Genomic DNA, 14,749 nt, shown 5'->3' with positions numbered 1-14,749 from the left:
CTGGTGAAGCTGGTGATGCCAGGAGCTCCCCATCATTGGGAAGGGGATGGTGGTCGGCAGCTCCACTTGACCATGAGAAGAAGGATAAGAGCCCATCAGCTTAATTGGCCATCGACATGGCAACATTGAACACTGGGAGGGTGACACCGGAGCAGAGCTCACCGGAGAGTCCCTTGGAGAGATGAATGGGCAAGATCTGGCCAAAACCACCAGGAACGGGCAGGACCAGGCTCCTGCCCCCACCCCAGTGCTCAGACTCAACCATTGCAGCTCCCACCAGAGGTGCTTCCAACCTGGAAACAAAACCACAAAAACCAACATCGTGGCCATCTGCTTTTCTCAGAGGTGGATCTGCCCATCCATCTGACCACGTCCCCGCCACCTCCACCCCAAAAAAAGACTTTGCTCCATAGCCATGCTGCCATCCAACAGCTGAAAGCTGACCACCAGACACCGCTAATTTTTTTAAGAAAGCAAACAAAGGTCCACAAACAGCATTAATTATTTGAGACCATGATTTGCAAGCACAGATCAAGGCCCCGGGCACAAGGAACCGAGCAGAAAGATGGGTCCCTTGGCCCCAAGAGCTACAGCCCAAGTGCCGTGAGAGGAGAAGGAGCCACTGAAGCCCACCGAGGGGCACGGACCGGGCTCCGGTCAGCACCGAACCCGAACCGAACTCGCTCTGAGCGAGCAGGAGGAACCGGGATGAGATGCCACGGAGCAAAAACGCGTTTAACTTCCTTTTCTCCTGCACTGCCTTGAAAACACGGCGGCTCCAACCTGGCACCCAAATAACGTTGCATCAGCCACCACGTTGGCTGCTGGCACCGGGGACCCGGAGCCCAGGCACGGCACGGCTGGAGCACCCCGGGGACCGTGGGGCACCCAGATTTGGGGCGGGGGGCACAAACCAGCTCAAGGCGCCTTGTTCCCGGCGTGACTCGCGGCTGCTGGGACTGGGGGATGCCCAGGGGGGTGGATCCTCACCCTGCATTCCCGCCGGCCAGCCAAGGCGGGTGGGTGCGGATCCGGCCCCGGCTCGTCAGGCGGCCGAAATCCAGCCGGGCAGCTGTCGCTCAGCTGTCGCCGCTCGCTCACAAGACCCACATTCTACACCAAGGCGCGCAAATCCTCGCCTCCCCGCTCCCCGGCACCGGCCGGGCCACCCAAACCACGCCAACCCCACGGCCAGCACCGGACAGACCCGCCGGGTGACGGCTCCCAATTAGCAGGGAGAGACGGACTCATCCAGCCCCCATCCTCCAGGAACGGTGGGGAAAATCATTCCGTTTTAAAAGTGGGGGTTTTTTAAACCCACCCAAAGCTTGTGTTTTAGCGGTATTTAGGTGTTGGGGAGTCCTGACCAGTCGAACGCTTCTCTACGGCTGTGCCAAAAGCCCCGTGCCAGAGGGGTGGCGATTTCGGCCAGCCCTGGGGTTTTGCGGGGAGGGGGTGATGCCCACCTGGGGCGTCCCCAGCAAACCGGGGGGGGTGGGGGACGGACCATGCTCAGGAGAGCAACGGGGATGCCCAGCCTCTGCGGGAAATGCCAAAATTTGGCACTTTCCAGAAGCGTGGCTGCATCCCAGGTGTCTGGCAGCCTCCAAACGCCCGTGCTGGAGCATCCCAAAGGGTTTGGTGGCGGGTCCCAGCACGGATTGCAGAGGGATGGCAGGCAAGGCGCTGGGATGCTCCTGCGGCATAGAGGAGACGGACCCCGAGGGCAGGCGAGAGCCCGGGGACCATCATGAGTGCACGGATAAACACCAGTCACGAATCCTCTTGAAACAAGGAAAAAATTGGGGAAAAAACCCCAAATAAGGCGTTTGGTTGTGGTTTTTTTCCTGCACGTTTGCAAAGAGGGCGAGAGAGAACGCGTGGTTTTCAGAAGGGGGGAGTTTGCGGGCAGAAATGAAAATATCTCAGCCCAAATTTTTGGCTCAAGGGTGGGGACGTAAAAATAAAGAAATAAAAATAAAGAAATAAAAACAAAGAAATAAAAATAAAGAAATAAAATAGCTGCCCAAATCAAGTTTTTGCCCAAAAGAGATGCCAGAGGAGGAAGAGGAGGAGGAGGAAAGGGCTTTGCAGCCATCGGGGCTCCCACCGCTGACCTTTGGTTTCAAAAGCAGAAGCCCGGGACAAGCCCTGCGGCCCCAACCCCTGTCCCCAAACGGGGCCGACGGGGTCCCCGAGTCGAGCAGAGGGGACAACCCCCTTCGCCCACCCCCAGCGACGGCTGAAGGGTTGGGTTTAGCCCAAAGAGTGAAATTTATCCTCCGGCCCTGTTGCGTCTAAGTCGCCCACGAGCATCGGAGCTGGGGCAGCGCACACGAGCCACATCTTGGGAGAGAAACACCGAAAGCGCTTCGGAGGGATGCCGTCCCCCTTCCTCCACGTTTTGCACCTTAATTTTCACAGAAGTGGACATGAGGATTATCAGCATTATGAATTCTAACCCCAAGTAGGATCTGGGCAGCCCCACAGCAGTAACAGCACAAAAAAGAAAAAAGAAAAACAAACAGACAAACAAACAAAAAAATCAAGTCGGAAAAAAGCTTTTTCTAGGCTGGGCCAAGCCCAGCGCCGGTGCCAGCCCCGCCACATCCATCCCTCGCGCGGGCCGGGCCGGGCCAGGCCGGGTTGGTCTCTAGAGGAAACCAAAATTTTCTGAAAGAGTTCAGAGAGGAGAAGGGGCAGGAGGGAGAGCCCCAGCGCGATGGTGGTACCCGGCTCAGAGCCGCCAGCTCCCCCCACGCCGGGAAAGGCGACGGCCCCGAGCAGGAAGGCGTTAAAAATCGCCGGTACCAACCTCGGAGGAACCACAATAAATAACCTCCCCCCCCACCCCCGCCGAGTAAATACGGTCCCCGCTCGCCTTCCTGTTTGCTTTCGCAGATCCGGGCTGGGACGGCCACCTCCGACCCCCAGCTCCGTCCCGGCACCGCGGTGGCCGTGTCACCCTCCAACCCGTGTCCGTCCCCGGCATCGTCCCCGCCGCGGGGGACAGCAGGCGCGAGCTTCCCCAACGGGACGGATTTTATCCGGCCAGGCACCAATCCTGCTGCATTTTCCTCGCTCGTCTAGGATTCTTTTTATTGTAAGAGGAGGAAATCCCGGCTCGGCGAGCCAGGTCCCCACCTCCGTGCCTCAGTTTCCCCCTCTCGCCACGCTGCTGATCCTCCCAACATGGGAATGCCCCCCTCCTCCCTCCCTCCCTCCCCACGCAGAGCAAAACCAACGGGTCCTGATTTACGGGCACTTTTGTGCTTTGCCACAAACACAAAGCAGGGAGTAGGGGGGGGGGAATAAAAGAGAATTAGAGGCACACTCACATCGAAGATCTGTGTCAGGAGCAAAAAAGGGGGGTTTGGGGCAAACAACCCCCCCCCACTCCCCTGCCCCGGCAGAGCAGCGGCAGCCGCGGAGGCTGACAATAGATAAGGGCTCTAAATTCGGCGCTGGGCTCTGTAAGGCGATCGGGGTGGTGGGGGTGTGCCGGGCTGTTTATTTGGCTCCAAACTCCAGCACCGACACTGCAGCGTCACCCGTGTTTTAAAAAAAAAAAAAAAAAAAAAAGGAAGGAACGAAAAGAGGGGAGAGAAAAAAAAAATTTTTTTTTAAAAAAAAGCGCACGCGTACGTTCAACAGTAACAACAAAATAAATAGAAAAAAAAAATCAAGAGAAAAAGAGCCTGGGGGTTGGGGCTGGGGGGGGGAAATAAAAAGGAAACCCAGTTGGGCTGGCAAGGTTTAAAGCGACGCCTGTTTTAAAAAAAGAAGTTGCTAATTTTAACTCTCCAGTGGAAAGAGTGAGAGGTACTTACAGGAGCCGGGGTGGCTGCGTCCTTCTCCAGGGCTGCTGCGCGCTGGCGGCCGGGAGGAAGCGCGCGGGGATGGAACCGCTGTCCCCTGGCCACGGCCACCCCGAGCAGCCGTCACCGTCACCGTCACCGCCGGCCGGCCCCCGAGTCCCCCAAAACCCTCTTCGGGGCGTTCGGTGGCCTCTCAAGGGCAGATGCGGCGGCAGGAGGTGGTGGTTAAGCCTACGGAGGGGGAAGGGAGAGGCCGGAGCCGTTCGCTTGCCAACAGCTGCCGAAAGCAGCCCCCGGGCTCGCTTCTTCCGCCACCCCGAGCCCGGGGACACGCCACCGTGGGGATTGACCCTGGGGAGGACGAGCCCCGCCGCGGGGTCGGCACGGTTAGATGACGTTTCTGACCAAGTCGGCTGTTCCCCCCCCACACCCCCCGGCAAGGAAAAAGGGCTTTGAAGATATTTTCTCCCCCCCGCCCCCCCCCCCCCCAACTTCTCCCCAACCTCAGTGGCAAAATAGCGGATGAGCTCAGAAAACCAAGGCGCAGGCAGGGCGGTGACCACGAAAAGGCCACCCGGCTCGGCGGGGTGTTCAGAGGTGACCTCCAGCAGCACGATCGCCTTTCAGCAGCCGCATGGGGCGGCACAAAACCACGGCTTCACCCGCCCCAGGGTCCCCCCAAGTGGGAAAGGGGCAAGAAGTGGGGGTTTTGGGCCCGTTTTTGCCAGCTCTCCCTGGAAATAAGGAGGGTGGTGATGGTCACAAACAGCTCACATACAGAGCATGGGGGGAACCCAGGCGCTGCAAACTCCGGTCTCCACCAGAGAGGAGGCCCCGGAGCTGCTGGGAGGGCTGGAGCCCCTCTGCTGGGAGGACAGGCTGAGAGAGCTGGGGGGGGTCAGCCTGGAGAAGAGAAGGCTCCGCGGAGACCTTGGAGCCCCTTCCAGTCCCTCAAGGGGCTCCGGGAAAGCTGGGGAGGGACTCTGGAGCAGGGAGGGGAGCCACGGGACGTTGGGAATGGGTTGAAACCAAAAGAGGGGAGATTGAGATGAGATGTGGGGAAGAAATTCCTTCTTCCGAGGGCGGTGAGCCCCTGGCCCAGGTTGCCCAGAGAAGCTGTGGCTGCCCCATCCCTGGAGGGGTTCAAGGCCGGGTTGGACGGGGCTTGGAGCCACCTGGGCTGGTGGGAGGTGTCCCTGCCCAGGGCAGGGGGTGGGACGGGATGGTCTTCCAGGTCCCTTCCCACCCAAACCATTCCATGGTTCTATGATTAAACCTCCAAGAGAAGCTGATGCAAGGCCTCAGACAGCAGAGGAGCAGACCTGGCGACCCAAGGGCTCTTCCCAAGCAGCTGGAAATGAGCCTCGGGCTGCAAAACATCTCACCAAGAGAGAGAAACAGGCTGGCAGAGACCCGGCAGCGTGTGCCTGCGGTGACGGCCACGTGATTTACCGAGCATGGCTGCAGAGAGATGATACGAGCGTCTTCAGGACATGAAAGAGTCGATTCAATTAAGGTCACAGGCCCTAGAAGAGTTTTCTGCAGCAGATGCGGTTGGGCAGAGAGAGGTTTTCCTGGTGCGCCTCAAACGGGGCCGGCCTCAGGAAGACAAAATGCCTATTGATCGCGGGCAGCGATGCTGCACGTCGCAGGACGCGAGGACGCGGCTTCGTCGGGATTCAATCGCCCGATGCTGGTCGTCGCACGCTTCCGAGGCAGGGTCGATATCGCTCTTCTAATTGCTCGGCTCCCATCGCTCGCAGAGCGAAGGCGACAAGTTTCAAAGCAGCCCCCAGAGATGCTTTTTCCGAAATCCTCCTCCCAACTTGATGCCCGGCTCCTCGGAGCGAGTAATTATGCAGCTGCAAAAATCGCTCAACTGCTCCTCCCCTGCTCAAATCTCTGTGCCCGCACGGGTCTTTGCACAAGGACAAAAAAAAAATAAAAAAAGAATTTTTGTCAACCTGAAAAATAAGGACCCAGTGCAACTGGTCAATATGGAGTCGGTGGGGCTGAGCATCCAGTCTCCAGCAGCGATTTGGGGAGAACATGTTTAATTACAGAGAGATCCTGCCACCGCTCGGCGGGGGAGGTACCTGGTGCCTCAGGACGGCGATGCTCATGGAGGGTCCTGCCCTCCACTCCCACCCCCGCGATCCCCCGCACCCCGCAGCAGACAGCCCCGTCCTTCCGACGCTCCGTTTCATCATTCACCGCACACGCCGCCACTGGTATTTACTTGTACCCGAAGTGAGCGGAACGGAGCCGGTCCCATCCCAGCAGCCGGCATTCAGCCAAACGGCAGCAGGATGGACCCAACCGAGCCCACCCGGCCCCGCTCTCCTCCAGCACAAACCGAGCACCACCGAGACACAGTGCGGCCCTTCCACCGCTCCCACCCCGACACGGGCCCATGGAGCTGCTCTTGGTTTCCATCAGCATAACCAACCGCAGGGTGAATTAGTTGCGGGGGTTCAGCCTGGAGAAGAGAAGGCTCCGCGGAGACCTTGGAGCCCCTTCCAGTCCCTCAAGGGGCTCCGGGAAAGCTGGGGAGGGACTCTGGAGCAGGGAGGGGAGCCACGGGACGTTGGGAATGGGTTGAAACCAAAAGAGGGGAGATTGAGATGAGATGTGGGGAAGAAATTCTTGGCTGTGAGGGCGGTGAGCCCCTGGTCCAGGTTGCCCAGAGAAGCTGTGGCTGCCCCATCCCTGGAGGGGTTCAAGGCCAGGCTGGACGGGGCTTGGAGCCACCTGGGCTGGTGGGAGGTGTCCCTGCCCAGGGCAGGGGGTGGCATGAGATGATCTTCAAGGTGGCCTTTAAGCTCCCTTCCCACCCAAACCATTCTATGATTCTATGAAGCCCTTGGTTCTGACCTTGCGGAGGAACCGGCGAACGCTCTCCCCATCTCCCAGCACCAAGCCTCCAAATAAATTACCTGCCTCCTCTCCGGCACTAAAAAGCCATCTCCAGCCAGCAAAACTGCTCGCTAAGCAGCGCCCAGAGTCCCCTCCTTACAGGAGCTGGGGTCAGATTATTTTTAAAATCTTTCCTTTTATTGATTTCAATATCAGGTACAGAAGATACATTACACGAAACCGTAGAGCCCTCATAAAATGGGGCCCGCGGCGTTGTCTCTACCACAACCTCACTGCAGACACGGGAGACGCAAACATTTACTGTAACAGCAATAAACAGGCAAAGAAGGTCGAGAAGGGTGAAAACCCGGGCGCGGGGCCCTCTCCCAATGGCACCTTATTTCTGGGGAACACAAGGGAGAAAATAACAGTGGGTTTGGCCACAAGCCTCGTCCATCCATGGAGAAACCAGAGCAGAGAAACCTTCCTTTGCACCAATGCCCCTATTTTGCCCCAAAATCAGTGCCGCGGCCGCAGCCAGGACCCGGCAGAGCTGCGCCAGGCGGTGAAGCGAAGGGGATGACGGGTGTTGGAGAACCGTGGTGGCACCCACTGTTGGGTGCCAGGCTGCAGGACCTCGAGCGGGTGCCACCTCCCTGCCCCACACCAGCTTTGGGGACTCTGGTGTCCGGTTCCACTCACCGGGACCCCCTCGCGCCACCAGCAAGAGAGGGGTGCGCAGCTGGGCAGGGTGCTCCCTGCCGCCCCCCCAGCACCAGGACCCACTGCTCCTCCTGCCACCGCAGCAGAGCTGTAGGGTCAGATCCTGCACCAATTTGGGAGTCTGAGCCCCTGAGCTACATCCAGATGGGGTGACCTCCATGGGGGTGATCTTCATGGGGACAACCTCTATGGGGACAGCCTCCACGGGGACAAACTCTAATAGGGATGACCTCCATGGAGGTGACTTCCACGAGGACAACCATGGAGGTGATCTCCGTGGGGGTGATCTCCACAGGGACAACCTCTATAGGGATGATCTCCATGGGGGTGACCTCCACAGGTATGAACTCTATAGGGATGACCTCCATGGAGGTGACTTCCACAACCTCTATAGGGATGACCTCCATGGGGATGACCTTCATGGGGACGACCTCCATGGAGGTGATCTCCATGGGGATGAACTCCGTTTGGTTGACCTCCATGGGGCTGATCTCCATGGGGATGACCTCCAAGGGATGACCTCCCTGGGGGCCCCCTCCTCACCCCCAGCCTGGACTGGGGGAGACGCACAGCCCATGGGAAGCGAACTCAAGGGGGAGGGCAGTGAGAGCCCCAGGGTTGGGATTTCCCCCCTACCTGCTACGCAGACTCCTGCATCTTCTGCTCCTGCCAGAGGATGAGCTGTGGCCACCGCTCCTCAATCAAACTGCAAAAAAAAAGCGAGCAGCCATCAGTCTGAGGGGACGGAAGCAAGGCCAGGGCTCCCCGCACACCCCATCCAAGCACAGCCGGCCAGAGGGGACAATGAGGGGCTCCCGGTTGCCCCCACAGCAGCACTGGCTGAGGGGACAGGAGCTGGAGGGGTCCCCTCCTGCACCACCCTGACCCTGAGCGTCACTGTGAGGGCTGCAAAGGCCGGGTGGGACCGTTCTGGGCTCCTGCAAGGCAACCATGAGCCCGGAGGCTACGAAATGCAGAGAGCATCCTGGTGCCTGGAGGTGGAGCTGGGATACAGGAACCTGTGGGACGGCAAAAGAAAGGGGGGAAAGCGGAGCAAGAGAGACAGGTATAAAGAGATTGGGGGAAAAGATCATAGGGTTGGAAGGGACCTTTAAAGGCCATCTAGTCCAACCCCTGTGCCCTGGGCAGGGACATCTTCCACCAGACCAGGCTGCTCAAAGCCCCGGCCAACCTGGCCTGGAATGTTCCCAGGGATGGAGCATCTCCCACTTCTCCGGACAACCTGGGCCAGGGTCTCCCCACCCTCAGCATAAACCATTTCTTGCTTAGATCTAGTCGAAATTTACCCTCAAGAAACTAAAAAGAGCTCAGGAATGAAAAACAAAAACAACCGTAAACCAAAAATTATCATGAACAAGGGACAAGATGCAGCCCGGCAGCGAGTCGTTCCAGGTTTGAAGAGACCTTGGTGACCTCGGTGAAGACCCTCGCAGGCATCCCATGGGGAAAATCCCCAACCTGCGCGCTCGGATGCCTTCTCCCGGGGAGCGCAGCCCAGAGCTGCCCTCGCCTAGGATGAAACTCCGCAGCCCAGAAGGAAACGCGGCTGCTGAATTCATCTCGCTCGCCCCTCAAAGATGGGAGGCGACCCAGGCGGCAAACCTCTGCCGTTTCAGCCAGCCTTGGGCTGGTCACTCATCTACAGGTGGCTGTCACCATCCGGCATGTGACGGCGCCTGCCCCGCTGAACAAAAGGGAAACTGAGGCACAGGGGCCAGCGCCCGGCTCTCCGAATGCACTGCGAGCTCCTGTTCCCGAAGCCGAGCTGCAGCCTCACCCCTGGCGCCTGCAGCAGAGCGAGGAATTGTGCTCGGCTTTCCGGCGTCCTCGTCCTCCGCCTCAACCACAAAACCAGCCTTCCTCCCCCCCGGCTGCCTCCCCTCCCACGGCCAACTCATTTCCTGACATTACAAAATTCAGGCTGAACAAAACTGGAGCGAGGAGCGCGTGGCTCCGGCCGGGGCTGCACCTTCCCTGAGGAGCCACGCAAAGGGGACGCCCCCCCAAAAAAACGGGGTACAAGCAGCTTTCCAGCCTCCCCCCAGGGCACCAAACCTCGCGCCACGCGAGCTGGGGTCCTGCGGACGGACCGGCCGCAGGGATTCCCAGCATGGGGACAGACGGACGCGCCTGGCTCTGTCACCTCCACGATGGGAGAGCAGCGGGAGAAGGATCCAGCTACTGCCCTGCTTGCACCCCTTAATGCCCAGACCAACCCGTTGCCCCCCCCCGCCAAGGACCACCCCTTTATTCCCCTTAATAAAAAAGAGCATCCCACGTGGGGACAAGGACACCGTGCAAGTGCCACCCTCCCAGCCGGGACAAAGGACGGCACTACCTGCACTTCCACTTTCTGCCTTATTTCAGACGCCAACTCGGGGGTCAGGGGCTGCTTCTCTGCAAACGAGCCCCCCCCCGCACCGCACCAGGACCCCACGGGCTGTCCTTAGTGCAAACCCTGCTGTTCCCACAGGGACCGGTGCCGGCTCCGAGGGGTGGAGATGTCAGCACGAGCGGGACCACTGCACCCCTGCCACGGTGTTTAACGCAAAGGGTCTCTCGACACCACCCCCCCGGCGCGGGGTAGGAGCAGCCCTTGCTGGTCTCTGCACGGCAGCGCCTTGCGGGGCTGCTGGCAGAGCGCCACGCACCCTGCCACCGCCCTGGCGTGGGGCCCGGGGACCATGGTGGGCTGGGTGGAGGATGTGTGAAGATGCGGCTCAGGTCTGTGCCCGGGGCTGGCTCTGCTCTGGGCGACCGAATCCCCGCCTGCCTCAGGGGGACGTGGGGCCACCGTCACCATCCCATTGGGATGCAACGGGGGGACACGGCGGCCAAGGAAGACCTCACGGAGTTGTCCTCCCCGCCTCGGTGGGGGATGCCGGTAGACAAGCCAGGAGCATCCCCGTGGGATGCAGGATCTCTGCTCACATCCCACCTGAACCCGGAGCCACGTGCCCGCGGTGCCAGTCCGCACGCCACCGTCACGGGACAGCCGGTAGAGCCACACCAGGCACCGACAGCAAAAATATCCATATATATACTGGTTATTCAGAGTAGCCTACATCCCCGGCTCCCAGATGCTCTCCATCACCCCCAGCTGCTACGACGATGACGGCGGGACACCACCATGCAGCCCTCGGCCTTAGCCCCAGATCGTGAAGACTCACGGCAATGCCGAGTTTTGCCATGCTTTGCCGAGACACTCCAGCAGCCACGGCGAGGTGGGAAACCTGGGCAGGGGGGCAGGATGGCTCTCAGGGTATTTAGCCCGGATTCTGGGGGATTTCGAGGGATCACAGTCTGACCCACTGCGGCACGGTGAGACCAGGACGGTGCCACCAGCACCCCCAAGGGACCCTGTGCAGCCCCCAGTTCTCACCGCCATGGCACCACCTGCCTTCAAAGCATTTTTTTTTTTTTTAGAGAGAAATGCTGCCCAGGAAAAGGGAAAAGTATCATGTTTTCAAAACGCTCTGTTATTTTAAAAGCGGAGCCGGGGGGGAATCACCACACAGGGGAGGGATGGAGGCAGCAAAGGCAAGTGAATTCCCCTTTCTAAATGAAAAAAAGGAGGGGAGGAAAAGGGGGGGAAAGAGAAGACAATCTTTTTGTCCAGTTTTCGGACAGAAATGCTGAGCAGACGCTAAAATCGTTCCTGTTTGAAGCTTCGGTTTCGCCCAGCGACAAACCAAAACGCCTCGGGGTGGGATCTGCCCCCGAGAGCAGCAGAAAAACCCTGAAGCCGGGGCGGGGGGGGGGGGCGGGGAGGGACACACACAGAATCTCCTGGGATGCCCCGTTTTTTAACTGCTGTGGTCGGGCTGGTGGAGCTGCTCCAACCTGCCCGGAAAGATCCCGGAGGATGTGCTGGGATGGCTCCCGGTGACTATCCTGGATGTGGGCTCAGCTGGTGCTTGGCAGCCCCTGTGCCACAGCAGCCTTTGCTAATATCCCCAAATATATATATATTCCCATATATATTTTTTTTCCCATATATTTTTTTCCCCACATATATTTTTTTCCCCATATATTTTTTCCCCATATGTATTTTTTTCCCATATATTTTTTCCCCATATATCTTTTTCCCATACACACACATATTTTTCCCCACATATACAGGTTTTTTCCAATTATATATATATATTTTTTTTTTCTTCCCATATATATATATAAAACCCCTCAAATATACATACCCTCGTCTAGATATTCCCCAAATATATACAACCCCATATATATATATGGGGTTGTATGTATGTGTATATATATATCTATACACCCTGCCGACTACATCATACATAGACGTAATACCCCCAAATAAATAATCCCCCTGAGCCGGCGGAGGAAGGGTCTCAACCAAACCCCATCCTGGCCGCGCGCAGAAGGCTGGAAGACGCCAAATCACTCAACCGAGCTCCCGGCCCCGTTATTAGATCAATCACCAGCTAATTAAGCCGCCGGCGCGAGCTAGGCGAAGGGAAGCCTGGCCGCTGCCGGCTGGATTCGGGGTGCCGGTGACCCCAGGGCATCCCGCAGATGCCATGGGGACATTGGAACAGCCGGGGGGAAAGTCGAGGGGAGCAGGGGAGAGGGAGGAGGGGAAAATCATCTGCTCTGGGGCTCCTCCGGGCCGAAGCGGAGCCGAAGGGGCCAAGAGGGAGGCGCAGATTGCGGAGGGGAAGAGCGGCCGACCGCAATCTCTCCTTCCCCTTTTTTTCACGTTTCCTCTAGCAACGGGCTCGGGGCCACAAACATTTGGATGCCAAACCCAAACTTCCCCCCGCCGGGCTCCCAACCCCACTCACCGGGTGTACGTGGACACCCCCCCCCCCAAACTGGGATGACCCCCAGACCCCACTTCCCGGGGCTCTGCCACGTCAGTCTCGGGGGGTCCTGGCAACCAGCATTAGCCAAAATTAGCGGCATTAGCCACAAGGAACCGCAGCTACCAACCACCCATCGTGCCAGATCCTGCACCCATGTCCCACCACCGGCACAGTGACAAAGGGAGCCAGGAGGGAGAAATCCACCTCCAGCGGCAGGAGATGTTCGGCTGCCCGGCATGACGGCGCAGGGACGAGAGATGGCACAAGAGCGATGGCACAAGCCAGCCGTGCCGAGGACACATCCACCCTGTGCACAAGGTGCCACCATCACCGCTGCTCCTCCAACACCTGCATGGGGATGGCTTGAAGGTGCCCCCAGCCCCAGGCAGGGTGGGAATCGCCATGGGGGGCTCGCTTCCCCGCTCCTCCAGGGCACCTTGTCCCCACGGAGGGTCCCAGCACCCTGCCCAAATCCGGCCCCTGGCTGGGTGTCGGGTGGCCGCCCTCCATCCCTGCCGAGCCGTGCTCCAGGAAAGGTCAGGGCAGCCGAGCGCGGGGCACAGCCGTCACCGCAGGTGTTGCGACAGCGGCCACCGGCCCTGCCGGGACATGGGGGACATGGAGGGGGTGACAGGAGGTGGGGGGGACACACACACGGTGCGCGTGTGCGACCGTTGGAGCCACCGAGTTTCGGTCTCGCCGGCTGAGTTCCCCCTTGGGCAGCGGAGATGCAGAAGTGAAACCTCCAGCTGTATGGACGCGGGGGCGGCCGGGAGGCGCAGGAGGGACGGGGACCGGCACGGGTTTCGGAGCAAAGCCACGCACCGTGCCACGCCGGTGACCAAGGGACGGCGGGGGGACCAGGGGAAGCGTGGGAGGAGGGACGGGCGCGGGGGTCTCCGCTGCAGCACCCACCCTGCTTCTGCCCTCTCTGCGCAGCTGGGCCACCTGTCCCCTTGTGCCCAGCACATCTGGCAGGAGCAGATATACCCCTCAGCACACAGGTGTCCACATCTGGGCAGGCTCCGGTTTGCGTGTCCCCAATCCAAGAGCTCGTCCCGGGGCTGGCACCGCCGCAGGATGTCCCCGCGCATCAGCCGAGCGCCGGGGGATCCTACTGCCTCGCAGCACCGTGGGGAAACTGAGGCACGGAGAGGGGAAGCAAAGAGCAGAGCTGGGAACACAAACGCCCCCCAGGCCAAAGCCTGATTACCTGCCCTGAGCAAGCCCCTCACCTCCCTCCCTGTCCCATCCCGCTCACCCACCGGCACCAGGAGGACCCCGAGCCTAAACCAACGCCAAAACACCCGAGGACATCACGGGGGCTCCCAGGGATGCCAAGATGTGGGTGCTGCCCCAAGCACCCAGCTCTTGCCCTGTCCCCGGTGATGGAGGCCATGCTACGGGCCACATTGCCACCTGCTGGCACTGGTCCTGGGGCCCGATGGCACCAGTTAGCCCAGTATGGCCACGGGTACAACCGGCCCCTGCCACGTTTGACACGAGCAGCCGCTGCTTGCTTTCCTTCACTAATTTTATGCGATTTCGTGGCAGCCCAGGACAGCGCATGCGCAAACCCATCGTGGAGGTGCCAAGAGGGGGCGTGGGTGCCCCCACCCTTCTCGTGTCCCCTGGCACCCACCGGGGCATCGCACAAAAGGCCCCGGTACCGCTCCAGGGATACAGGAGGCTTTCCAGCAGCAGTAACAGCTACTCTGGATTTGCAATTCCTGCTCCTCCTGGCATTTGCAAGGCAGAGGTAAAGCAGAGAAAGCACCAACAGCCGTTTTGCCCCCCCAAATCCTCCTGACAACCCCCCCCCAAACACACACCTGTCCTGCCTCTCCCCAGACACCACGGATCCCATTCTGGCTCTCCTTTCTGCAGCACGGCGGGGACGGATCCTCTGCCACCGCTTTGCAGCCGCTTCGCATCCCGGCGCAACCCCCAGCGAGGCACAGCTGGGGTGGGGGGGGACACACGAACCCCGCCATTTCTCACCCACGCTCCACAGCCACTGACCGACACAGATGACAAGGAAGAAAATCAACCCCGAGTTCGGTTCCTCGCCTCCCGCCAACGGCCCTGGCCAGGGCGGCGGGTGCCCGGAGCAGGCGGGTGATGCCGGAAGGGATTCCATCGTCAGCCCCATCCCGGCGCGCTGGGCACAGCTCCATGCACGCATGGGTGCGCTTGGGCACGTATCCGCGTGGGTCCGTGGCCCACAATGCTGGGCTTGCATGTTTATGGCAACGACATGGACCCACGCTAAGGGCTCACGGAGCTGCCACGCGTGTGCCCGGCATGGCAACGCACGCAGGGTGCCACCGAGCCGGTGCCATCTCCCATCACCCCCTATTTGGCAACAATTCCCACCTTGGGAAGACCCCCCAGGGGAGTTTGCCCAGGGTGATGAAGCACTTGCCGACTCCCCGAGTGCCCCAGTGCCTGCCAGCGTCGAGGCCGGCCACCGGCACAGCCCGGCGGGCCCAAACTCCAGGGCCA

The 14,749-nt window shown here is 60.0% G+C and overlaps 1 protein-coding gene across 19 annotated transcripts in view; it reads right to left on the bottom strand.

Moving 5' to 3' along the window:
- The window catches only part of MEF2D (myocyte enhancer factor 2D), an 85,520-nt gene that overhangs the window by 52,145 nt on the left and 18,626 nt on the right, over positions 1-14,749 (bottom strand). For 17 of the 19 annotated variants that reach the window (XM_063357452.1, XM_063357467.1, XM_063357470.1 and 14 more), the window contains exon 2: positions 8,034-8,103. The gene's annotated coding sequence lies outside the window, so the exon portion shown is untranslated. Of the gene's footprint in view, positions 1-3,830; positions 4,050-8,033; positions 8,104-14,749 lie in introns of all 19 variants that reach the window. The other 2 variants (XM_063357457.1, XM_063357456.1) reach the window with 1 other exon arrangement.

Source organism: Chroicocephalus ridibundus, chromosome 21 (assembly GCF_963924245.1).
Source record: "Chroicocephalus ridibundus chromosome 21, bChrRid1.1, whole genome shotgun sequence".
In the NCBI taxonomy this organism is placed as follows: domain Eukaryota; kingdom Metazoa; phylum Chordata; class Aves; order Charadriiformes; family Laridae; genus Chroicocephalus; species Chroicocephalus ridibundus.
This window is presented reverse-complemented; position numbering and strand designations above follow the sequence as displayed.